We start from the raw sequence: 25412 nt of genomic DNA, 5'->3' as shown, positions 1-25412 counted from the left end.
TGTCCCAAATTGAACTCATGACTTCCATCTTCCACTTATTTCTCTGCCTCCATTTTCAAACTCAGGAATGTCACTAGTATTCACCTAAGTGCCCAAATTAGAAGCCTGGTGTCATTATTGACTTTTTTCTCTGCCTTATCTTCACAAACATTTAGACATAACATTCTCGGATTCTATTTCCTACTCTTAAATCTGTTCATATTGCTCCACCTCTCCCTGCCCATTCATTTATTCCCTCATTAAATTCCTCATTAAGGGCCGGCCCGTGGCTCACTCGGGAGAGTGCAGTGCTGATAACACCAAGGCCACGGGTTCGGATCCTATGTAGGGATGGCCGGTTGGCTCACTAGCTGAGCGTGGTGTTGACAACACCAGCCAAGGTTGAGATCCCCTTCCTGGTCATCTTTAAAAAAATAAATAAATAAATAAATAAATAAATTCCTCATTAAACCTGGAGTCCAGTGAGTGAGGCAGATATCTAGCACATAATCTTATACATAACTGTTTGATTTATAATTATGATCAGTGCTATAAGAGAGAGTATAGGGGAACTAGGAGGTCAGGACAGCTGTCTATGGAAGTGACATTTAGGCCGAGGCTTAAAAGCTTGTAAGAGTTGGTGGCAGAAAGTGGGAGGGCACACGTGCTCCAGGCAGAAGAAATAGTTTATGTGATGACTTTCATCAGGGAGAATTCTGGTGTGTAGGAGAAACAGAAACGTGGCCAGGGATGTCCCAGCCACCATCATATTTATATAGTTTCTTAGTTTCTTTCTCTTCCTGGAGTCTCAGTTTTCTTATCTCTTTTTCCAGAGGATCATGAGGTTTCTCTCTTTCTTCCTTCCTTCCTTTCATTTTTTTTTAAAGATGACCGGTAAGGGGATCTTAACCCTTGACTTGGTGTTGTCAGCACCACGCTCATCCAGTGAACGAACCGGCCATCCCTATGTGGGATCCGAACCCGGGGCCTTGGTGTTATCAGCACCGCACTCTCCCGAGTGAGCCACGGGCCGGCCCCTTTCATTTTTTTTTTTTTCGCCACTGGCTGGTACGGGGATCCAAATGCTAGACCTTGGTGTTAGAACACCATGCTCTAACCAACTGAGCTAACTGGCCAGCCTAGAATCTTCCTCTTGAAGCTTCCTATATTTATATTTCAAAAGTTCAACTTTTGCTGTATCTCACTGTATGTAATTTGCAGGCCATACATCATGCCTGCAGCTCTTCCTTTTTCTCCCCTTTACAAGGTCTTTTTTTAAAAAATTATTTATTTCTTTTATTCCTTCATTTCCTTTTTTTTTCCTAGAAGGTCTTGGATGATAACTATCTCTTTAACTTTTTCATCAGTTAACTCTTCTGTTATCATCTGACACTGAAATGTTCTGTCTTGAAGTTCTAGAAAAGCAATGTTTTTCCTCCAGTATAATTTGATTCTGTACTCTTGGCATTTCTTGAGGTGTCTAAATTGTTTCATGTAACTAGGAGACTTCCCATGTTTTCTAAGAGTCGTGTATACTCCTGCTCAAGGTACTAATTTTTCTTGCTTATGTTTCTCTGTAATATGATGTACTCTCATAACCCTGGACACATTCTTCTTGTGTCTGATTAAATTCAAAATATCTTTTCATTTAGTTTGATTTACAGGTTGTATTAGTCCATTTCTGTTGCTTATAACAAACTACATGGAACTGGGTAATTTAGAAAGAAAACAAAATTTATTGCTTAGTTTCCGAGGCTGGGAAGTCCAAAGTCCATCTGGTGGTGGCCACAGCAACACAGGGATTTCACATTGCAAGATGGTGGAAGCAGAGAGCAGAAGATAGTTCATCATGCACTCTCTTTTTAAAGCCCTCAGAATGATGCCCCACCACTATTATTAATCCATTCACTATGGCATGGTCCTACAACCTAATCACCTCTTCAAGGTTTTTCCTTTCAACTACACCCTCTTAACAGTCACAGTAGGAGCCAAGTTTCTAATACATAAAACTTAGGGACACAATTCAAGCTTTCAGTGAGTTTTGGGGGACATAATTCAATCCACTACACAGGTTATCTAAATAGCCTTCCTATAGGAAGAAACAATCACACTACATGAGATTTTTCTTTACCTTTTTGGTAACTGACTCCGAAACACAAAGATTTTGCATCTTATCAAGATAATTTTCTGTGTTGTCTTGATCAGGTTTTTGATTACTTGGGAAACCTGAGCTTTGAAAGGTTTAAGGTTTTTAGAGATGTAACTTCCTCAGTTGCTTTTGAAGTCTCTGATTAGCATTTTGGTTAAATGAATGACTATTATGTATTTGTGCATTTCTGTTGCTTATAACAAAATACATGGAACTGGATATTTTGTAAGAAAATGAAATTTATTGCTTACAGTTTCAGAAGTCCAGGGAACACATCTGGTGAGGGTGCTGGTGGTGACTTCAGTGACACAGGGTATCACACAGTGAAACAGCTGATCAGAGAGAGCAGAGAGCAACCTCCCCATTCACTTTTTTTAAAGCCCTCAGAACCATGCCCATGACTACCATTTTTAATCCATTCACTACGGCATGCTCTTCGAACCTAATTACCTGTTCAAGGACCTGCCTTTCAATTACCATAATAGAATTTCCCACCCTTAACTTAGTTACAATGGGGACTAAGCTTCTAATATATGAAATTTGGGGGACACAATTCAATCAATGCACAGCATATTATTTCACAGTGACCTGACAACATAACTAGATTTTGAGAATTTTATATAATTTATCAGTCATATTTTGGTTGTTTTGCTGGATAATGGGTATCATTTTAAAGACTTATTTAAAAAACACTTATGAAATTCAAATTATATTCCAGAAAGGCTGTACAGATTTTCATTCTTTTTATTTTTTTAAATTTAATTTATTAACAATTTTTGGTGGCTGGCCGGTAAGGGAATCTGAACCCTTGACCTTGCGATTACCAGTACCATGCTCTCCCAAGTGAGCTAAACAGCCAGCCAGATTTTCATTCTTGATATGGTTAATGTAAATAAATCCATATACCCTCCTCTAGGTTTTCAGTCTTTTAAAATCTTTGTCAATCTGCTAAGTGAGAAGTGGTACATCACTGTTAGTTTTATTTTCATTTTTTGATTTCTAATGAGGTAGAACATCTCTTCATATAATTACTGACTCCCTCTCTATACACGAATAGTGTGTTCATGTCCTTCGACTTTTTAAAGAGCTGGTGTGGTATTTTTCCCTTAATCATTTGTAAACGTTCTTGATATACCTACTATGCAAATCAAACATTATATACTAAGGATAGTAACCGAGTACATATAATTGTTAACCTGTTTGTCCTAGTGTTACAATCGTTTCACTATTTGTTTTTCAACTTTATAGTATCTTTTGTCAAATAAAAGGCACAATTTTTGTGTGTTCAAATGATCAATTTTTTCCTTTGTTTCTTGGTTTCGCATCATGCTTAGAAACAGAAGCACAATAGGTCAGGTCCTCTCTCAATACATGAGTTACTTCCACCGAAGGAATGTGGTGTGGTGAAAAGAATGAATTTAAATCTGGTACACCCAAATTGTAGCGCCAGACTTTCAGATTGGGTAACTTTACAGGCCGTTACTTAATCTGAACCAGTTTCCTCATCTGCAAAATGAGGAAAATAACACCCACCTCCGAGGCTGATACAGGGATCAAAATGACTGGCACAGACAAGGCATCCAGAAAGTGTTTCCTTTTCTTTGCACCCAGCAGGGCATTCTTAATTGCCAAAAGTGTCCATCTCACTGATGAAGACTAAAATAAAGATTGGGAAGTGTAAATTTTGGTGAGCTTACATTCTAGTAGTCATTCAAGGAGATCTCAGAAGCAGTCCTTTAAACTACGAACTCCATAATGCATATAAAAAGATCACAAAATGTCTGTGCATGTATAAAGCCCTTGTGGGTTGGGGGAGGGCAAAGGCCCAAATACTTTTTATTTTCCAGAGTTTTCCTCGTTAAGACACCCTTCCCCCACCTTCTGTCTAAACAAATGAAGTTAGTATTTTCCCCTCCTGGAATGCCAATTTCACAGGTTTCAAAGTCAGCCTTCAGTTATAAGGCGTAAAGGTATCAATCACAGAAACACAATCACGGAAACAACTGTGAATACCAAAACATTCATTAAAAAAACATCGTATGGGCTACACGGGTCCCCGAGACCTCTGCTGAAATTAATTCACTTACTGAGCTTTAGCAGAAAGAAAAATGAGTGGCGCGATTGTAGCTAATAGCCATTTTTAACCCTTTGAGAACCTGGGCTTAGTTCCCCGCGAGTCTGGTTTCGTCAGCCACCGGCCTCCCTTGTGTACTCATATCCGACACACTCGGTGTTTGCATACCAGGGTGGACTACTGCTTCAGATCACCCCACTGCTCCCGCGCCAGCTCGGCCGACGCGCCGCCCGCGCACGCCTGTGTACAGGCGACTGGGGATCTCCGATTCACCCAGGCCCGAGCGCGGTACCCGGGCGAGTGGTGCGTACCGTGGCTCCTCCGAGCTTAGAGCCGGGGACGACGACCCGGCGCGCGCCACTCGAGCAGCCCGGCGGCCTCCCGGCAAAGCGATCCTCTCTCGCGCTCCCCGCGGCCCCACCATCCCGGACTTCGGGGCGGCCCCAGGCGGAAGGAGGGAGGGAGGAGGGGCTCCTCAGGGAGCGGCGGGGAATTCCCCCTTCCAACGAAAGTTCCCGATTGTTCACCATCCTCACGTCAGCAGCAGGGGGTAATCCCCGACTCCAGCTGCTCCTGACGTCACCGCGCGGAGCCACCGCCCCCCGCGCGCCCCTGCCTCCGGGGCCTCCTCGAAGCCCCGCCCCCACTCATAGCTCCGCCCCCACCCCAGCCGCCCGACGTATAGGGCGGAGCTTCTTTGGGGCGTGAGCGGTTGCTTGGGCCAGAAGGTTCTCTGGTGGAGGTGCTCCTCCTGCGGCCCCTCCCAGTAGGTTCGTTCGCATCGCTTCTTCCACACCCTTTCTCCCTCCTCCTTCTCCTCTCTCCGCCTTACCCCCCTTCTCCTCAACCCCTCTAGTTTCTTCCCCGCCTCGCCACCTTCCCCCATCTCGCGAGACTTGGCCCAGAACATTGCGGATCGGGTCGGCGCCATTTTGGGACTGAGACTGTTTGTGGGGGAGGGAAAAGCGGCAAAAGGGGATTATTCAAAGTGCCGAAAACCTTCTCCCGGGATCGAGCTCAGCGGCACCCCCAGGCCAGGGGTACCTCTGGTGGGGCGGAAGGTAACACCGTCCTCTGTACTCCACGCTGGAGTCCGGGGGAGGGCGGGGGGGTGCCCATGTCGGTGTTGGGGTTGGAGGGGTCGGGAGCGGCGTTGGCGGCGCGTGGTGTGAGGCTGCCCGGGGGCGGCGGGGAGCTAGTTGGTAGCGGGGAGGGAGGCGCGGAGAGCCCCTCTAGGTATTGACTTCGCCCCGGGTGGAGCGGAGGTGGCGGTTGTGGGGAGGGGGTGGGTGGCTTAGCCTCGACGGCTGGGGGGGTGGTTGGCGAAGGCTGGGGACGGTGTCCGTGCTGGTCTTCCTTCCTCTGGCTTTTTGCACACGCCCGCCTCCTTTTGCGCCACTACTCTTTTCGGAGGGCTGAGGGAGTCCAGGCCGAGTTGTGGCCTTCGGTTTCTTCAGCAGCTCCCCGGCTCCTTCCGCCTTTCACAGGTCCGTGGCGCTGGCCGTGGACTGGGGCGAGAGCTACCTTGTCCCTGAGTCCTGTGGGGTCTGAGGGACCTGTTCTTTTTGGGAGAGAATCATTCTTTCTGTGGTTTACGAGAAGAGCCCGGCACTTTTCACCCTCTCAGTTTTGGGAGAAAGCAGTTTTCTTCATTCAAGGAAATCCACTGCTGTCCCCAGAAGCGAGGAAGTCTCCTCAGGCGAATTTCAGAAACGTTCTTGGCCCACTTCGCATCTGCCTTTCTTAGCCTTAGTGGGGAAAATCTGTCTTCTCTTTAAGACATTATAATTTGGAGGGAGCGTTTTTCTGTTTATGTTCCTTAAGTTACGTTTACTAAAGCTCCATGGTAGCACACCTGTCTATTGGTTTTCCTTTGGTACATTGAGTAGAATTAGAATCTTTTTGAAAAGATTGTGTGCCGATTTCATAGTTTTAATATTTACTCAAAGTACAAAAAGGGTTGCTTATATAATCCCCCAATATTATATCTGCACGCCGTTCCCAGTTCATATCAGTAGTTGTCCTCCATAATACCATCTTCCATCACCGTGTTCTGCCCCTTCTAAGTCCTTTTCGTTCTGCAGACTTTTATTGGGTGGGTGCTTGCTGGGCAAAGCCGTTTCAAGGCCCCTGTAGGATTATACAGAAGTGCCTTTCTCTCTGGAGGTTGACTTTTTAAGGTGCGGATTGCTTTTTAGCTCAAAATCAAAACTCAGTGTGTAATTAAAGTTGTTTTTTATAACTTTTACAGGTGATTCAGTTACGCAGATGTGAAGATCATCTTCTAGGTTTTGTGTAAAAAGCCCCGGATATTTCAAGTGGCCATTTTGGAATTACAGTGTTTTTGGATAATTTTGCCCCAGGAGTTTATTAAAATTGGCAAGAATCATCTTTCAAGTGAATTGATAGTGAACAATTCAACACGCTACTTAAAAAGAGACCCCGGCATTTCTTCAGTATTTTGGTTCAAGCGGATTATATAACTGGTTAAAGTATTTCAGCTGGTGTTTTTTTTTTTTTTTTTTGTCTCCCCCTCCCACCCCTCCTCGCCTGTTGTTGGTGTTCTTCAGCCAAAACTGTAAGATACGTTTGATTTGTGTACTGAGTAGTTTCAGAAGTTTCAAATTACTGTTTAAATATTGCTGAAGTTTCATGGCAGTTTACTTTTACCTTTATTAAAAGTTTTAGGAATTTTTGACTGCAGCCCTTTTCATGTCACAATGGGACAGCTTTTCTAAATGAAGACATTGCAAGAATACAGAGTTTTTTTCTTTTTATGTTTTATTTACGTGGAAATTTAAGATGTTGCAATTTCCCAGCAGCATGGTAGTATTGAGATAGCTATATGTGTCTCTGTATATGCTGATGTTTAGGAATGCTCTTCAGATGTGAAATTTTCTTTTTGTTTCTGCTTTTTGGCTCATAAATTGGATATTTCATCTGGAGTGGATAAGTACAACAGTGACAAGTACATGGAATAAGAAAGAAGACTTTGATCTTAAATCCAAGGAACTTGGCTAGTTCTGGAGTTAGCCATATGAAAACTTTAAAACAGAAGTATGGGTAGCTGACTTGAAGTAACTCTATGTCAAATAGTCATAGGTTAAGTATCTTCAAAGAACTTGGATATTATTTCAGAGGATACAAAATAAAAGAACAAACTGGAAAACAAAGATTACAGAGAAAAAACCAGCACCTTCCTGTGCAGTCCTATTGGAATTTGTAAGTACTATTATGGTGAGCAAATCAAATGTTCATTTATGACTGTAATGAGAGTCAAGTTATCCTGTGTTATTCTTGGAAGCCTTTTAGTTTCTTGCAATACTATTGCTTGGCTTTAGTTTCCTGGACAGTCTGAAAACAACTATTAACCATTGTCTGAATGAATTGAAATGCAGAAAAAGAGATTTAAGGCTTAAGAATATTTCAGATTTAAACAGTCCTAAGTTTTTGTGCTTTTAAAGCAAAAAAACTAAATCCATATGGTCTTAGGCTTTATAGGTTCATAGAGAGGTAGAACGGTAGGGGAAAAACCCAACAAATATTTCATGTTTTTTGATAGCCAGTTTATATTCTAAATGTGTTTTGATAGCCAGTTACTTTCTGAAAAATGTGTTTAGACTGCATTCCAAATGGAATTTAGTGTTCCAGTTTAGAGTTGTGTAGTTATTTAAACAAATTATAATACAGGTCTTGGTTTTTAATCTGATATTTCATGAAATAGCTTGTTTTAAGGCATAACCAGCTTCTAACATTTCAATCTATTATAGAAATTAAGTTTTTGAAACAATTAGAAGTGGTTTTGTATTTCAAGTGATTCCTTAAGATTTTGCTTTCAAAAAGGTGGTTACTAGGTACAGAATCTGAGGGGAACTGAGCAAGCTTAATTAAGAACCTTTAAAAAAATAACTTAAGAAAATGTGAGTATACATTTTTTTTTCCTCTCAGGAAGTTTATGCTGGCTTAAGTTTATGAACAAAGCTTTTTAAAAAAAATTGTGAATATTAACTCTCCCAAGTGAGCCATGGGCCGGCCCGGAAAACTATCTTTTAATGATACTTATATTTTTTCAGGGTCGAATGGTGTTTTTAGTTACCATTAGTGACTACATTTAATTTTTTAGTGAATCGTAGTCATTGAGTAGGAGTGTTATTTGTAAAGAGATTCACTAAAATTTATTTTTTAAGCAATTAATAATTAGTGAAAAGATCAATGTAGCTAAGTTTAATTTGGGTTTATTTTATTTAGTTATTTTTCTGAGAAAAAAAGATTGTAGTTTTTGAGCATTTTACCAAGATGGCCTAATAACTCGTCAGTTGCTGATTTATTTTGAAACAGAACTTTTTTGCTAAACTGTTGAATCCTGCCAGCTCACTTAGAGCAAAAGGGATGGTAGAATCTAAAAGAATGTAGGTATTCAGATATTTATATGTAGAATTTATTTTCCGCCCCAAAGTTGGGTTAGAGAGTTCGACAGTTCCCTCTGTCATGATAAGCTAGATTACATGTGTTTGTTTTGTTAGATCTGTGTGTTACTTCTAATTTAGTTTCCGCCTTGATTTATATAAAAATTGGTGAGAACATTCTGCCCTCTTCCTTCTTTTAATGAGAAGAGCCTGTACTTTATGCATTCCTCACTTTAGTGGCTTTTTCAAGTTACTTGTCTAAGAATATGCATCTTAAATGTGATTACGAAATTGAACTGGAAACAGAGTACCTTTATACATTGAAAAGAACCACATGGTATTTGTTGTTTTTGATTTTTTTTTTAAATCACCCCTATTGAAAGATTAGAGACTAGGGTTTTTAACAATTAACTTTGATCCTTGAATATTCTAACATTTGTGAATTTTGCTTACAGCAATTGTTCAAGGATAGGTTTACTTATTGAACTTTTCCTTTCCTGTAGCTTATTTTTGCATTTTATTTTATTTTTTTAAATTTTAACTTTTACTTGTGCATATTTGTGTGGTACAGTGTGATTTGACCATTTTGGTAGATATTTTAAATATTTTCTGGGGATTGAAATATATAGTCCCACTAGTTAGTAATTGAAGCAGTTTCTGGGTTGCTGTTTTTCCCCTCAGAAATATACCTCTTTTCCTCCCATCTCCCCACTCCTATTTTTTTCCTTCCTTTTTTCTCTTGTCTAAACTATAGGTCTGAAAATAGTAATCATAATGGCCAACATTTATAGAAGATCATGGTGTCATGTGTTTTGCTGTCTGCTTTATGTGTTATATCTTCTTAGTAGTAATTTTGTAAGTAAAGTATTATTGTTACAGTAGTATAAGTGACAAAATTAAGATTTGGGGAGGCTGAGACTGGGAGAAAGTTGCTAGAATTGTAATCTTGACCAAATCTTCAAGCAGTCTGGCTCCAGAGTCGATTGTCTTAATCACTATATTATACTTACATGGCATTCTTGTAGTTTTTACTTTACTAATTAATTCTATTTGAACATTATCCTTGATATTTTTGTTTTCTGTTCATATACTGCTTCTCTTTGGTTAATATTTATTATAAACTACTAGTGGAGCTTGGAGATGAACTAAGAGATAGAAATGACTGTTAGTCGTTTGCTATTTGTTAGTAGCTCTTTGGATGATATTTGGTTAGCTAAAATTTAAAATGTGGTTTCAGGCTGTATTTGGAATTCATTCACCCATAGCCTCTTTCCATAGGTACGGAGCTAAATGCATATTGCATTTGTTTTGAACCATTTTTGAGCTGAAATTACTACATGGATTTTTGTGTTTAAAGCTGATATATTAAAACTAAGAAAGGGAGGAGGGAAGAACAGGAGTGAGCAAAAGAAAGAAAAAAATGAAATTGGGAGAGTCACAGGAGAAATAGATAAAGATGGGAACTTCTAGTCTGGAAGTAAAATAAGCAAAAGGATAGATTCTAAAGCCAGATCTGATCATCTGTCCTTTGCCCACCCATCTTTTCTGTTTCGTTTTTGATAAAAATGTTTAGGTAACACTTTAGATTTAGAAAAGGTAGTGATGTAGAAAAAAGGTAATAGCTGAGAGTTCAAAGGAAGGTTTGCTTTAGGATATGGAATATCTAGAAAAAGGCCTGTGTGACCTTGTATATTCACCTAAACTCTTTTGGCCATAGTTTTTCAAACAGATGGAAATAATGTGCATTGAGGCTTTTTGTTAATTTTGAAGTTTAGTACAGATGTAAAGTTTTTTCCAATATTTTAAGATTCTGCTTACTACATTTTACCTGTCAAACCAGTATTTATCATAGTCTCTCAAACCGTTTCTTCCTACTGTCTCTTGTTTCTGTTGATAGCATTACTTACATCCCCCATGCCAACCTGAAAGTATGTTTGACTTCTCCCTTGTGTCGATGACACACAGCTCTGCTTTTCTTTTTCGTTTCATTTACTGTTCTAGCTTGGTCCTCATCAAAGAAAGGAACTTACTAACTCGTATCTTAGCCTTCATTCTCCTCTTCCCCGAAGGGTCTCTTGGGGCCAGAGAATCCTACCTCAAATATAGCTCTTGGTTTTGTTACATTAGTAGTCCTGAACATTTTGTATTTGGCGTATTAAGAGAGAACAGGTTGGAAAGAGATGTATTCCTTCCTTCCTTTTTTTAAATGTTTTACCTGTCAAAAGCACTTAATGTGAATTCTTTTTGTTTACATGGATGGGAATGAGAGTGGTTTCTGAGAATTCTTTGAAATTGATGATTTTGTGGGCACTTATGTATTTTTCTGGGGAGTAGGTCCATTGTTTTCAACAGGACCCTCACGAGAAACAAATGTTAAAAATTACTGATAAACCTTTTGAGGTTGGATCTCTTTGTTTTTCAGTTTCACCTGCTTGCTTTTTCCCTTTTTGCTGTCTGTCCCACTTATCACAATAGTTGCAGGCTTTTGCTCTATATTCCTTTAAATAATTGCTAGTTTCTGCATCTTTTTATAAAAGATATCCCTCTCAGTTTCTTGCTCTTGAGTCATCTGTCTGTTCACAGCTTGGTGGTGGGTGCAATGTTTTTGCTCTTCATTTTTTGCTCTTTAACTCAGTTTTAAGGTTATGTTTTTTTAAAACCATATTTAAATTTTTCTCATAATTTTTTTTTAAAGCAAGAGTAAAAGTTTTTAAAACCCAAGTTATGCTTTCTTTGAAACTCAGAACTTGTAAATACATTTATGAGCCACATAATGACATTTTGGCAATGGACGGAATATACAATGATGGCTGTACTATATAGCGTACGTGCGTAGTAGGCTTTTCCATCTAGGATTGTGTAAGTAAGTACATGCTGTGATGTTTGCATCATGATGAAATCACCTAATGATGCATTTCTCAGAACTTATTCCCGACATTGAGCGACACATGCCTGTACATTTTTAAAAAATCCTTAAACTGAAAACTCTCAGGAGTAGTTATCTTTATCTTTACATATGCGTACTAGTAGAAGAAATGAGTTTGCTTTCTTTCCCATGAACATGAATGTATATATTTTAATGATTGAGATTTTAAAACAGTATTTATTGTATCACATGGTTTCTGTGGGTCAGGAATTCAGTACAGCTTAGCTGATGGTTCTAGTTCCCTTTTGTAAAGTCTCAATCAAGATGTTGGTTAGGGCTTCAATCGTTTGAAGGCTTGACTGGGGTAGGAGGATCTCCTTCCAAGATGGCCCACTCATGGGCCTGGCCAGTTGATGCTGGCCGTTGGCTGGAGGTCTCAACTTCCTCGCCACATGGTCTTCTCCTTTGAGCTGCTTGAGCATCTTTTTTTTTTTTTTTTTTTTTTTTTAAAGATGACCGGTAAGGGGATCTTAACCCTTGATTTGGTGTTGTCAGCACCACGCTCAGCCAGTGAGCGAACCGGCCATCCCTGTATGGGATCCGAACCCGGGGCCTTGGTGTTATCAGCACCGCACTCTCCCGAGTGAGCCACCGGGCCGGCCCAGCTTGAGCATCTTTATGATATATCAGTTGCATCTCCCAGAGCAAGTGATCTGAGAAGAGAGAAAGGTGTAATACCTTTTATGACGAGTTTCAGAAGTCACTTCTGTCTCATTCTCTTAGAAGCAAGTCACTAAATTTAGCCTGCAATCAAGGCCAAGGGAATTAGTGACAAAAAATTTTGTGGATACATTTAAAAACCACAGTAGGAAGTAATGCCTCACAACCAGTATTTGTCCACATAAATAGTCAAATTCTTCATTCCACGGATAGGAGAATGGACTGTTTCAAATTTAGAGAAGAATATATATTCTAAATCTGTGTGGATTCAGGAGATTAAACCTTTCTAGCTGCTGTATGAAATGTGGAGGTAAGGTTTTTTTTTTTTAAATGATGACCGGTAAGGGGATTTTAACCCTTGACTTGGTGTTGTCAGCAACACGCTCACCCAGTGAGCAAACCGGCCATCCCTATATGGGATCCAAACCCGTGGCCTTGGTGTTATCAGCACCACACTCTCCCGAGTGAGCCACAGGCCGGCCCCTTTGTTTTTGTTTTTTTTGCTTTGCATTAATCTTCGCCTAGAGCAATCACCATATGGTTTTCCATAGTGGCTGCACCATTTTACATTTCCTATCAGCAGTGCACAAAAGTTCTAATTTTGCCACATTTCACTCCCAACATTTTCTGTTTTAGCTAGTATCCATCTTAGTAGGTGTGAACTGGCATCTCATTGTGGTTTTAATTTGCGTTTCTCTCATGGTTAGTGATGTTGAGCATCTTTTTATGTACCTGCTGTTTGTATATCTTCTTTGGAGAAACATTTATTTGAGTCTTTTTTTTTTTTCTGGGTCATCTAGCTAGAGTGGGGATGCCAACCCTTGACCTTGGTGTTATAACACTGTGCTCTGACCAACTGAACTAACTGGCTGGCCTTGTCCATTTTTTAACTGGGTTTTTCTGTTGGGTCGAAGGACTTCTTTATGTATTTTGGATATGAACCCTTATAACAAGTGACTTTTGTTTGTTTGTTTTTTTGGCAGCTGGCCACTTAAGGGGATCTGAACCGTTGGCCTGGTGTTATAACACCCCACTCAATAAGTGATTTTTTTTTTTTTTTTTTTAAATGATGACCGGTAAGGGGATCTTAACCCTTGACTTGGTGTTGTCAGCACCACGCTCAGCCCATGAGCGAACCGGCCATCCCTATATGGGATCCGAACCCAGGGCCTTGGTGTTATCAGCACCGCACTCTCCCGAGTGAGCCACGGGCCGGCCCAATAAGTGATTTTTAATAATTAATATATCAAAGCTTAACATGTTCCAGATAAACTTCTAAACCTTTTAAGTGTATTACCTTATTTAATCCTCATAGACACTCTTATGTGGAAAGGTCCTCTTGTTTTCCTCATTCTAAGGTTGAGAGAATGAAGGCACTGAGATTTTAAGCAGCTTGCTAAAAATCACACAACTAGTAAGTGATATTTCAGAACCCATGCTTTCTGTATCCAGAGCCTGCCTTCCTAACCATTATGGAGCATAGTTACAGTTTTTAAGGTGATAATGTAAGAAAAGTAACATACAATTCTGTTTCATAAATTTAGAAGATTATTTATTTTCTTTTTAGCCAGCAACTAAATTTTGTTTTCTTTAATGAATATGATAAAAATTGTGACTTGAGGATAATGTACCCTTCATATGGTTTGCTTTTATACAGTAATATTCTTCTGGATCCCTTCATAACTAATGATAGTATTTTAGTTGCATAATGCTTTTCCTAATCACCATGTAAGATAAGTGCTATTCCTATGTAATGACTTAAGAAACTTAGTCTGAGGTTAAATAACTTATCCAAGGTCCTCATTAAGTGGCCGAGCCAGAATTTGAATTCTGTTAACTGTATTCTTCTGTTACATCTAACTTCCTTGTGTTCTAAATAATGGCTCTTGTTCTGGAGCACTGCTTTCCAGTAGAACTTCGTGAAATGGTAGAAGTGTTCTGTGTCTGCGTTGTTTTCAATATGATAGTCACTAGCCATATGTCATTATTGAGCATTTGAAATGTGGCAAGTGCAGATGAGGAACTGAGTTTTAAATTTTATTTATTTTTACTTTAAATAACCACATATGGCTACTGGTTGCCATGTTGGACATTAGCTCTGGAGCAGTGATACAGATTCTAGTCAGAGCCATACATCTTTTATGAGAAGTAATTTTTAAAGTTCCCTTTATTGGCCTGAAATAAAATACTTTCTTATGCACATAAGATCAAAGTGTAATATACAGCTGTAATCAAGAAGGTAGATAAAAGGAAAGATATTTATAATAATGTATTTAAATATGTGGTACCATAGGTGTGACCACTCTAGAACACAAACACACCCTCACACCCCTGCAAATTTCCAGAAACCCCCCCCCCTCCCCCGCTCTTGGCTGCTGGCCAGTATAGGGATTCAAATCTGTGACCTTGGCATTGTAAGGCTGTGCTCTAATCAGCTGAGCTAAGCGGCCAGCCCCCAAAAACCTTTACAGGTCATTTGCTCCTTATAAAAACTAGTGTTCTTGAGTACTTTGTCCTTTAAGGGAAAAAAGTACCACAGACTGATTAATAGTACCATGCCTAATTAGGTAATTTCCTTAATTTTTTTAGTATTTACTTCCAGTGTAGTTGAATTTACAATTTATCAACACAATTAAAGCTATCCTATGGTGTAGTTACATATTTCTAGAAATAATGAAAACTCAAGTTTTCTTTTACCAGTTTTCTTCTACCATAAATTGAAGGTATAAAAAAACAGTATACTGTTTGGGTTTTGGACTTGGTTGTTGATGTAGAGGAAAAACTGTAAGATTAATTTATAAATCCTCAGACTGGACAAGATAAATTTAGGATCAAAGTAATATAGGGGAAGCACTATTCTATGTTTTAACACTAAATAACATTTCAAGAATTGCTCTTTTTAAACAAATGTCATCTTCCTAATTTTTTAAATAGGGTTATTGAGGTATAATGTACGTACAATAAAATACTCTCTAAGAATATACAGTTGTGTAACTCCACCACAATCAGCATATAGTGCATTTTCGTCACCCCAGAAAGTTACCTTATTTCCCCTCCTCTCACCCCCAGTCCTCGGAAAGCACCAGTCTGTTTCTTGTCCTTTAGTATTGTGTATTGTTTTCCAGAGTGTCCTATAAGGGGAATTCATGTGGCGCATACAGACGGTTCTCAATGATGGTTCAATTTAAGATTTTTTGACTTTATGATGGGTTTATCGGGGTATTAAATACATTTTGGACTTAACAGTATTTTCGACTTATGATGGCTTTATTGGGAGGTAACCCCAAGTTGAGGAGCATCTGTATAGCCTTTCTTTTCTGGCTTCTTTTCATGCATATTGTTGTATGTATTTATCTTTTTTTTTTTTTGTCTTTTTTCGTGTCCGGCAACGGATCGCAACCCTCAGTGTCGCGCCCGTACCGGACCCGGATTGGCAACGGGATCGCAACCCTCGGTGTCACGCCTGCACCTTGCTCAGCCAGTGAGCGGGAACTGGTCTGTATGTGGGATCCGAATCCTAGGCGGGAGCGCTGCTGCGCTCCCAAGTGGCGCACTGTAGCAGTGCGCCACCGGGCCGGCCCAATGTATTTATCTTTTTTATTGCTAAATAGTATCCTGTTGCATGGATATATATATACATATTTGTTTATCCATTCTCTGGTTCACAGACATTTTGTTTCCAGTGTTTGGCTATCGTGAATGAAGTTGATAATGAACACTCTTGCACAAGACTTGGTGTGGACTTAAGTTTTTATTTCTCTTGCAAAAATACCTAGCAGTATGATTGCAAGGGTCATATGAATTGTATGTATTTAAAGCTGCTGAACAAAGCTCCCAGACTGTTTTTCAAAGTGCCAAACCATTCTGCATTCCCACCTGCAGTTCATGTTAATTATTCTCACCAGCTTTTGTTGTTGTCTGTCTTTTTAATTTTAACCGTTCTGTATTGTCTGAATTAGCATTGTGTCGTTAATTTGCATTTCCCTAGTAATAATAGTACGCATCTTCTCATGTGTTGATGTGTCTGTTCAAGTCTTTGGTCCATTTAAAAAAAAAAAAAGGGTTGTCTTAATGAATTGTTAGAATTTTAAAAATATATTTTGTATACAAGTGTACCAGATACACGTTTTGCAGATAATTTCTCTCAGTCAGTGATTTGTCTTCATATTTTCTTTAGAGTCTTTTGAAGAAAAAAAGTTTTAAATTTTGAAGTAAAATGTATTAATTTTTCCTTTCATGGTTTGTGCTTTCTTATGTCCTTAGAAATCTTTGCCTAACTCAGGTCACAAGATTTTTTCCTGCTATCTTCTAGAAGTTTTGTAATTTATCTCATATTTTAGATCTATACATTTTAAATTAATTTTTTGCATGTGGTATGATGAAAAGATGTGGTTCAGATTTCTTTTTGCATATAGATGTCCAGTTGTGCAAGTTTCACTTGTAGAAAAGACTTTGTTTCTCATTGAATCACCTTGAAATCCCTTTGTTGAAAATCAGTTGAGTATATGTGTAACTATTTCTGGACTCTATTCATTGAGGAGAGATACCTGTGTGTATGTATATATATGTATTATGTCAATTCCGTGGAACACTAGTCCGTACATACAAATAACATTTGACAACTTTTTCTGTTTTAATACCTGATCAATGTCTTACGTTTTCTGAAATCTTTCATAGGATATTTTTGAGTAATAAGGAAATTGTTTCAGTGGGTGAGCATGTGAAATAAGATCTGTTGCAAAACAGTGCCATCTCAAATTCATATAGTGATCTTTTGAGTGGCTGGAAATGTTAGATATTGTGTAGTTTATACTTGAACATACTTGGAAAATACCTGACAACATTTCTATATTGGAGATGAGAAAGCAGGATATAAAAGTATCAACTTATCTACTGTAATATATTATCTCAACAGTGGATCTGGGATTATCTGTCTTGTGCTGGTCAAGCGCTAAGAAGATGTTTGTTGCCTCAGCAAATGTTTGAGTGCCTACTGTGTGCCTGGGCTATCATGGTGCTGGGCATTTAGTAGTGAACAAGGCAAAGACATAAGATTCCTCTGTTCATGTAGTTTACTCTGAAGTTCTGTGAATACAGCATAAAAATCTTGAATTTGATTCATGGTTTTCTCTTACCTGTTAAGGAATAGCTATTTGGTGTTGGCCAAATCAGTCTTTATAAGTGTTAATTCTTGCTACAAAAATAGGGCCTCACAAGGTTATCATTAGAAAGAAGTGAAACAATGATTGTTAAATGCTTTAAAATTGTAAAATGATACAAACAGTATTGTTATGGCTGGTCACATACATGGTAGTGGTTGAGGAACATATGACTGACCAACCATGAGGGAGAAATTGTGAATTGAGGAACTTAGTTAAGTAAAATTTGAAGGGACAACTGAGCACAAGCCAGATATATATTTAGGTTGCTTTTTACAACACATTTAAAATGGCTGAAATATGATTTTGACTCTTCTGGGATAATAATTGTGTAATATGTGATTTGGTATTGTGTTGCTTTGTCTCACATGGATTTATCACCTCTCTTCCACTGGGTGATGGAGCTGCAAAAGGATTACTCAAAGCCCATCTCTTCTGAGCAGTGAGAGACCCCGAAGGGATTAATCTCCCAGAACCCTCAAGAGCAAGGCATTCCTTCCTTGGGAAATTAACCATGAATTGTGGTTCTCTCCCCACATTTATTTTCTAGACCAGGAAGTTACAGAAAAAGAACATAGGTGGGGTAATAGTTTAACAATAGAGGCTGGTAACAAGCAAAGTGACATTCCATAATGCAATTTGTAAAAGGTTACAAGTCGATTCACCAACAAAAGCTTGATCTTAGCAAACACCATTTTTCCATACAGCAATTTCCCAGTATTTCTACATATCAACCAGTAACTTGTCTGTCCTTGGCCTTGCTGTGTTAGAATTCTTTATCTTACAACAGAGACTTTTAGCCTCGGGAAAGTTTCCTGTCTTTTGCAAGGTTAACATTTTATATGTACTTTTAAAGATAGACTAAACCTGAAGCAGGGAACTAGACTCTGATATATTTGCTTTATAAATGTAAGTTTACTCCACAGTACTGTACCTTTGAATGACATCTTTAAGCACATGACCTTAAATTTAAGTATCCAGTCTAGATCTTTTCTCCATATTCTAGACTTATAATTTAACTGCCTTCTTGACTTCTCCATTTGTCAAATTTAATGTCTGAAACTGTGCTCTTCTTTCTCATCTTCTCTGTCCTTTCTTATCTCTTAGTGGCTCCTCCATCCACCTATTCATTCAAGCTAAAATAGCTGGGAAACATTTTGGATTTCTTCTTCCTGACATATAATGTATTAAATCTATTTGCTCTGCTTCCAAGATCTTCCAAATATGTGCATTTCTATTCCACTGCCCCTAGACTTGTCCAAGCCACTGTCTTTTTTCACTTGAACTACTGTGGTAGCTGCCTACCTTTCTTGCTGTACGATTTGTGCTGTGGTTCATTATTTACAGAGCAGAATGATCCTTTAAAAATGGTGATCATCAGATTGTGTGACTTTCTGCTTAAAATCCTCTAATGTTTTTCCATTAGACCTAAAAATAACATGCACACGCGATAGCCTGCAAAAATGTGCATTGTTTGTCCCTTGCCTTTCTCTGGAAACTTACTTACTGTTTCAAGTGGCCCATTGGCCTTTGGCCTTCTTTCTCTTCCTTGAACACACCAGGCATTTTCCTTCCTGTCTTAGGGCCTTTATATTTGTTCCTGTTTCCTTTGTTCTTCCCTTGTTAGCTCAATTTTATATCAATCATTACCTTCTCTACAAGGTTTTATCTTATGTATTTATTTTTGGTGGCTGGCAGGTTCAGGGATCTGCATATGTTACCTTCCTGGAGAGACTTTCTCTAACCATTCTGTATAAATTGGGCAACTCTTTCCCTATATCCTTTGATTTCTCTTTTTTATATGATCCTGTTTCATTCAAAACACAGTCTGTAGTTATTTTGTTTACTCTCTGTGGCCCATCTTTATCACATAAAACTCTGAGGTCAGGGACCTTGTCTCATTTGTTTACTGTTGTGTTCTCAGTGCAGTTATTTGCACAGTGAAAGAATTAACATCTTAGATAATTTAGTTTTACTGTTTATTTTTTTCATTTCAGGTGGGGTATGTGCAGTTGGTATTTTTATAGAGCTGCTATACCTGGAGACCAGGTGAAATTTGTTGTCAGGGGATTGTTTATAGCTGAATTGATTTGTTAGATCATTTAGAAGCTGTTTTATCTGCTGAGACTCAAGTAATTTGTTACATGAGCTTCTGGTCTGTTTGCTAAATTCAAGGCTGGTTCGGGGTTTGCTATTAGTTTTCTGAAGGCGTTGCCTGATGAAGTGTTCATTACTATGGCCCTTTAAGGCTTTAAAAATTTTTCCCCAGTTTTGAACCATTGAATCAGAGGGATTGAAACCTGGGTAAATTGTCATCTCAGGTTAAAAAAAAATGGCTTTAGGTTTCAAGGAGTGACTTTGAAATGCATGGATGAGCAGCATTTTAGACTCATTTTCAGAAATCAGGAAGGCCATGATGATTCATTTATACTAAATAGTGTCTTTGAGGAGGAAACGAGAGGAAACTAGTGTAGATTTATGCCCACAGAGCTTTAATTAACTTTGGTATTAGAAAATTTCTGTGTGATCTCTTGGTTCTGTGTAAGAAAAGCATGTTACAGATCCTTTGCAAGGGGCTTATTTACTAAAGCTCTAGAAGGATGCTAAACTTGAGGCTATTACAGTGAGTATCGTCAGGTGAGTGAACAAATTTTTTTTGGAACACTAGCTAGGTTGAAAACTTCTTGAAAAATGGATTCACCTGATACAAGATGTCTTAAGGACTTTACCTGTGCAAACTAGGTACCTTCATTTTTTCCCTTTAACCCGACTGGTAGTTTCAGATCTATCATATGAATTATTCTTTAGTCTTTTTTCCACTAAAATGAGTTCCTTTTATAGTGACAATGTGGGAATGGTAAAAAGTAAGTGAAAACATTTTCACCTTAGTCCAATTTAATTAGGACCTTTTGTGTACATAGTCTGTGGATGGAGTTGGCTAGATTAGTAGAAGCCAAATTATGACTGCAGTGGCAGGTCAAAGTATACATCTTTTACCATCTAGGTGATTGAGACTTGTATTTTTTATGGTTTGGTATTATAGCTCAGGACAGTGCCTGACAGATAAGACTAAAACTTAAATCCAAAATTTAAGGAATTAATTATATACCTGTTATTAAGGCTAACATTTTGTATTAGGTAAGGTCTCTACCTAATGTATCTTGGATTATTTATAATATGTGCTGGAGTACTGCAAAAAGTGTGTGGAAAAATAGAATTAAAAGATAATGGGCCGGCCCGTGGCTCACTCGGGAGAGTGCGGTGCTGATAACACCAAGGCCCCGGGTTCGGATCCCACATAGGGATGGCCGGTTGGCTCACTGGCTGAGCGTGGTGCTGACAACACCAAGTCAAGGGTTAAGATCCCCTTACCGGTCATCTTTAAAAAAAAAAAAAAAAAAAAAAAAAAAAGATAATATAAAACTTTCCATGAAGTTTTTGAAGTACCCTCATATTAAGCATGTATATTATTTTTCTTTCTAATACAAGGTAGTAGCTTGATGTCTACCCTGCTTCACAGTCTTTTTACTTAACAAAATATCTTGGAAGATTATTCCATATTAATACATGTAAAGCTGCTTCATTCTTTTTACTGACTTGCATAGTAGTCTGTTTAATGAGATCTCTATTGATGTACATTGTTTCTTTTTTTGCTGTTATGAACAATTCTAGTGAACATTCTTGTAAATATGGGGTAAATTCCAATAAGTGAATTTCTCAGCATAGTTTTGAATGATATACCAAATTGCCCTCCATAGAGGTATACCAACTTAACATTCTTAGCACTAATGGGGTGTCATACTGTTTTCTTTGGTATTTTGCCATTTTCTTTTTGAATGAGAATAAAAATTTTCCATGTATAAGTCCTTTTCTGTGAACTTGATCCTTTGCCTATTTTTCTATTGAGTTTTTTTTTCTTGTTGATTTGTAGGAACATTTTAAGTATGAAGGAGGGTCAGCCCTTTTTATGTGCTATATGTGATGAATACTTTTCCCACAGTGTATTGTTTCCTTTGACCTTGGTTTTGGTGAATTTTGTGATATAGATTGCTTTTTGTGTTTATGCATATATACCTGAATATGTAAGTATATTTTTATCACTTCTGGGTTTTGTGTCATACTTATATTTTCCTCCCCCTTTTTTTTGTCTTTTTGTCTTTTTTCCTTGTCCGGCAACGGATCGCAACCCTCAGTGTTGCCCCCGTACCGGACCGGGGACCGGCAACGGGATCGCAAGCCTCGGTGTTGCTCCCGCGCCTCGCTCAGCCAGTGAGCGGGAACCGGTCTGTATATGGGATCCGAACCCTCGGACGGGAGCGCTGCTGCGCTTCCCAAGCGGCGCACTATCCAGTGCGCCACCGGGCCGGCCCCTCCCTCCCCCTTTTTGATATAAAAATTTTCTTTAGTTTTTTACCTAGTGATTTGCTTTTATTTTTCTCCTTTAAATCTTTGACCCATATGATGATAATTTTGAGTAAGTTTTGAGGTTAGGAGACTTGTCCCAACTTTCTCACATACTAAATTTTGTCTTTGGGTGTGGACTTCCTGTTCTCTTCCACTGATATTTCTAGTCAAGTAGTAATGCTATGCTGTGTGAATCACTGTTGTTTTAAAACTGAGTCGTGTTAATTAAAAGGGTGTTAAAAAAACCATTTACTGTGAAATTAAGGAAACTAGTTCTTAATGTTTTATCTGATAAATGATTTTATACTTCTAGAAAGTTGATTAGCTTTTAACATGCATATTCTTTTTTTTTTTTAGGGATCCGAACCTGGGGCCTTGGTGTTATCAGCACCGCACTCTCCCGAGTGAGCCACGGGCCGGCCCTTAACATGCATATTCTTTTTTTTTTTTAGGGATCCGAACCTGGGGCCTTGGTGTTATCAGCACCGCACTCTCCCGAGTGAGCCACGGGCCGGCCCTTAACATGCATATTCTAAAGCCCATTATTTTGTTGTAAATAGTTAGAAAAGTTACATTTTAAAAAATGAATTCCATACCCTACTGTAGATGAAGACAGGTGTAAGACACAATTGTATTTCAAGCTCTTTAGGAGCTAGCTGTGACACTGTGGACACAACCTCTTTAAGCCGGAGGTTTTTATTTATTTGTAAAATGGGGATCAAAATACTTGTTTCTTGTCAAGTTCAATAGCGATATGTAAAATGCCAGTATCTGCACATAGGTTCTCAGTAAGTATTCCCTTTCCCTTCTGTATGTTTACTTTTGTCAGCAGTTTTTCATCTCTACCTCTTTCAGTTTTCAAAGTCAAAATTTCTGCTGTTCTTTGCTAATACTCCAGATGTGGAGTTTCAGCACAAAGTGACCAGTTATAGAGTTAATTTGATACCAGATTCATAGAGTAGTCTGGTGGATTTCACATTTTGGCAATTTCAGGATAAGCATTTATGTTAGTTTTCTGTTGCTTGTAACAGAATACCTGAAACTGGGTAATTTATAAAGAAAAGGAGTTTATTTCTTACAATTTTGGAGGCTAGGAAGTACAAGGTCAAGGTGATCGTATCTGGTAAGGGCCTTCTTCTTGCTGGGGACTCTGCAGAGTGCTGAGATGGCTCAGGGTATCACATGGTGAGAGGGCAAGAGCATGTTAAGCGGCTCACATTCTTTGCTTATAAAGCCACCGGTCAACTCTCATGATAACCTATCAGCCTGTTCATTTATGAATTGATTAATCCGTTCCTGAGGGTATAGCCCTCAAGAGCCAATCACCTATCAGAGGCCTCACCTTTGAAATACCATAGTTGGGTTTTCTGCCCTCTTTTTTTCCCTTCCATTTCCTGCCCCCTCCTTCCACCCTCTTAATCCTGTTACAATGGGGATCAAATTTCAAGATGAGTTTTTGGGGGGGACATTCAAACCATAGCTGCATTACCTTTGTTTTCCACCTATTTTGTGTTGTCTTATACCATATCATGGCAAATAACAGCTATCGAGCAAACTTGCCTTCATGGTGCCAAAAAGACTAGGATTTTAAAAAAATTGTCATAATAATTAAAAAAAATAGTAATTTATATAGTAGTTTACAGTTTACAAGACTTTTTTACTTATTATCTCATACTTTATTTGAGGAGAAGTCTTAATTTCCATACTCAGCCTGGGAGCTGTCTAGGTTACAGAAGTCCTATGGGCATCCTGTTGCTTGAAGGTGACTAGGTCTCCCAATGATGGGAGCAATTGTAAGGAAAAGTAACTTTGAAGATTGCATCAAGCAAAAAAACTTTTAAATCAAAGCAAAAAATTTTAATTTGTAGGAGGGTGCTTTCTTTTCTGTCTAAAACTTGCTCTTTATCCTTGCAGTTGTGAAAAATGCATTTGTTTTGCTGGTTATTTCTTGCATTATTTGTTTCCTCTGTGTTCATAGTATGTTGCCCCCCTCCCCCGCAGCAGGCTGGGTTGGGGATTCAAACCCTTGACCTTCATGTTATCAAAACCAAGGTCCCCTTTCCTGTTGCCTCTTTTCCATAAAACATTTGATGATTATTAGTTCGTATTTAAGAATAAGACAATAAAAAGCTATTTGGGAGTTTTGGGTATGTGAGCATTGCTTACTGAATGGCTGTTATGTTGTAGGATCATGAAAAGCCAAAAATCTTTGTGGTGCCAGTGCCCATGTTGGCCCCTTATTTACATTTTTGAAAGAATCTATCTGTTTATTCTGATGTAGTTGTTATGCTTATGTGCTCATATTCATGTAGACTATTAGGCATTCATATTTTTCATTTACTTTTCTTTTTAATCTCATGCCCCATTCTGCCCTCTTTTGAATCTGCAGTACCCACAGTTTCACAGTCCTGAATCATTTCAGCATTCTACGGAGCAGATCAACTTTCTACATGTATTCTAGGCCTTGGGTCCCATTGTCATTTCATCAGTTATCATGTGTCCATTTACTTTATTCCAAAAATTTCATGAAGTGCCCACGACCTTTTTCTTTCAATTTTTTATTCTTTTATTATTCTTTAATTCCTTTATTCTTCTTATTTTTTAAAAATAGGATCTTTGAGGTCAGGATGTCATCATGAACTGCAGATGTTGTATTTGTAATGTATACCAATGAAGAGAATAGACACATTTAGTATCTTGTAGATCATAGAGAATATTTTTTTATTTTCCTTATGACAGTGATCTTCATAGTTTTCTGTAGTTCCTTATGAATATTTGTTAATAATTATTTGACTCTCAGTACTCCAAATGTCAGCTGCTTCACATTTTATTTTTTATACAGTTAGTTATGAGTCTATATATATTTAGCCTGGCTTTGCAGTTGAAATATTTTTTTTTTTTTTTTTTTTTGTCTTTTGTCTTTTTCCGTGTCCGGCAACGGATCGCAACCCTCAGTGTTGCCCCCGTACCGGACCGGGGACCGGCAACGGGATTGCAACCCTGGGTGTTGCTCCCGTGCCTCACTCAGCCAGTGAGCGGGAACCGGTCTGTATGTGGGATCCGAACCCTCGGTTTTTTTTTTTTTTGTCTTTTTCCGTGTCCGGCAACGGATCGCAACCCTCAGTGTTGCCCCCGTACCGGACCGGGGACCGGCAACGGGATTGCAACCCTCGGTGTTGCTCCCGCGCCTCGCTCAGCCAGTGAGCGGGAACCGGTCTGTATGTGGGATCTGAACCCTCGGGCGGGAGCGCCGCCGCACTTCCCAAGCGGCGCACTATCCAGTGCGCCACCGGGCCGGCCTACAGTTGAAATATTTTTATACTTAAAGTATTTGTTTCTTTAGGTAATGGGCATCTGTATTAGTCTGTTTTTGTGTTGCTATAACAGAAATACCTGAGACTGGGTAATGTATAATGATCGAGGTTTATTTGGCTAACTACGATTCTGGGACAGCTGCATCTGGCATGGGCCTAAGGCTGCTTCTACTCATGGCAGAAAGTGGCAGGCAGCCGGTGGGTACAAGCAGATCACATGGCAAGAGGAAGCAAGAGAGAGCGGAATTGCCAGGGTCTTTTAAATAACCAGTTCTTGTGGGAACTAATAGAGTGAGATCTCACTCATTAAGCCCCCCCCCCCCCCCCCCCCCCCCCCCCCC

At 39.0% G+C, this 25412-nt stretch overlaps 1 protein-coding gene across 3 annotated transcripts in view; it reads left to right on the top strand.

Moving 5' to 3' along the window:
• The first annotated feature begins 4900 nt into the window (after nt 1-4900).
• The window catches only part of GPBP1 (GC-rich promoter binding protein 1), an 88448-nt gene continuing 67936 nt past the window's right edge, over nt 4901-25412 (top strand). For 2 of the 3 annotated variants that reach the window (XM_008569239.1, XM_008569241.1), the window contains exons 1-2: nt 4948-5263; nt 6454-7424. The gene's annotated coding sequence lies outside the window, so the exon portion shown is untranslated. Of the gene's footprint in view, nt 5264-6453; nt 7425-25412 lie in introns of all 3 variants that reach the window. The other variant, XM_008569240.1, reaches the window with a different exon arrangement.

The sequence above is a fragment of the Galeopterus variegatus genome, unplaced genomic scaffold, assembly GCF_000696425.1.
Source record: "Galeopterus variegatus unplaced genomic scaffold, G_variegatus-3.0.2 Scaffold483, whole genome shotgun sequence".
NCBI lineage: Eukaryota > Metazoa > Chordata > Mammalia > Dermoptera > Cynocephalidae > Galeopterus > Galeopterus variegatus.
The sequence above is the reverse complement of the archived record's forward strand: the minus strand, read 5'-3'. Positions and strand labels throughout refer to the sequence as shown.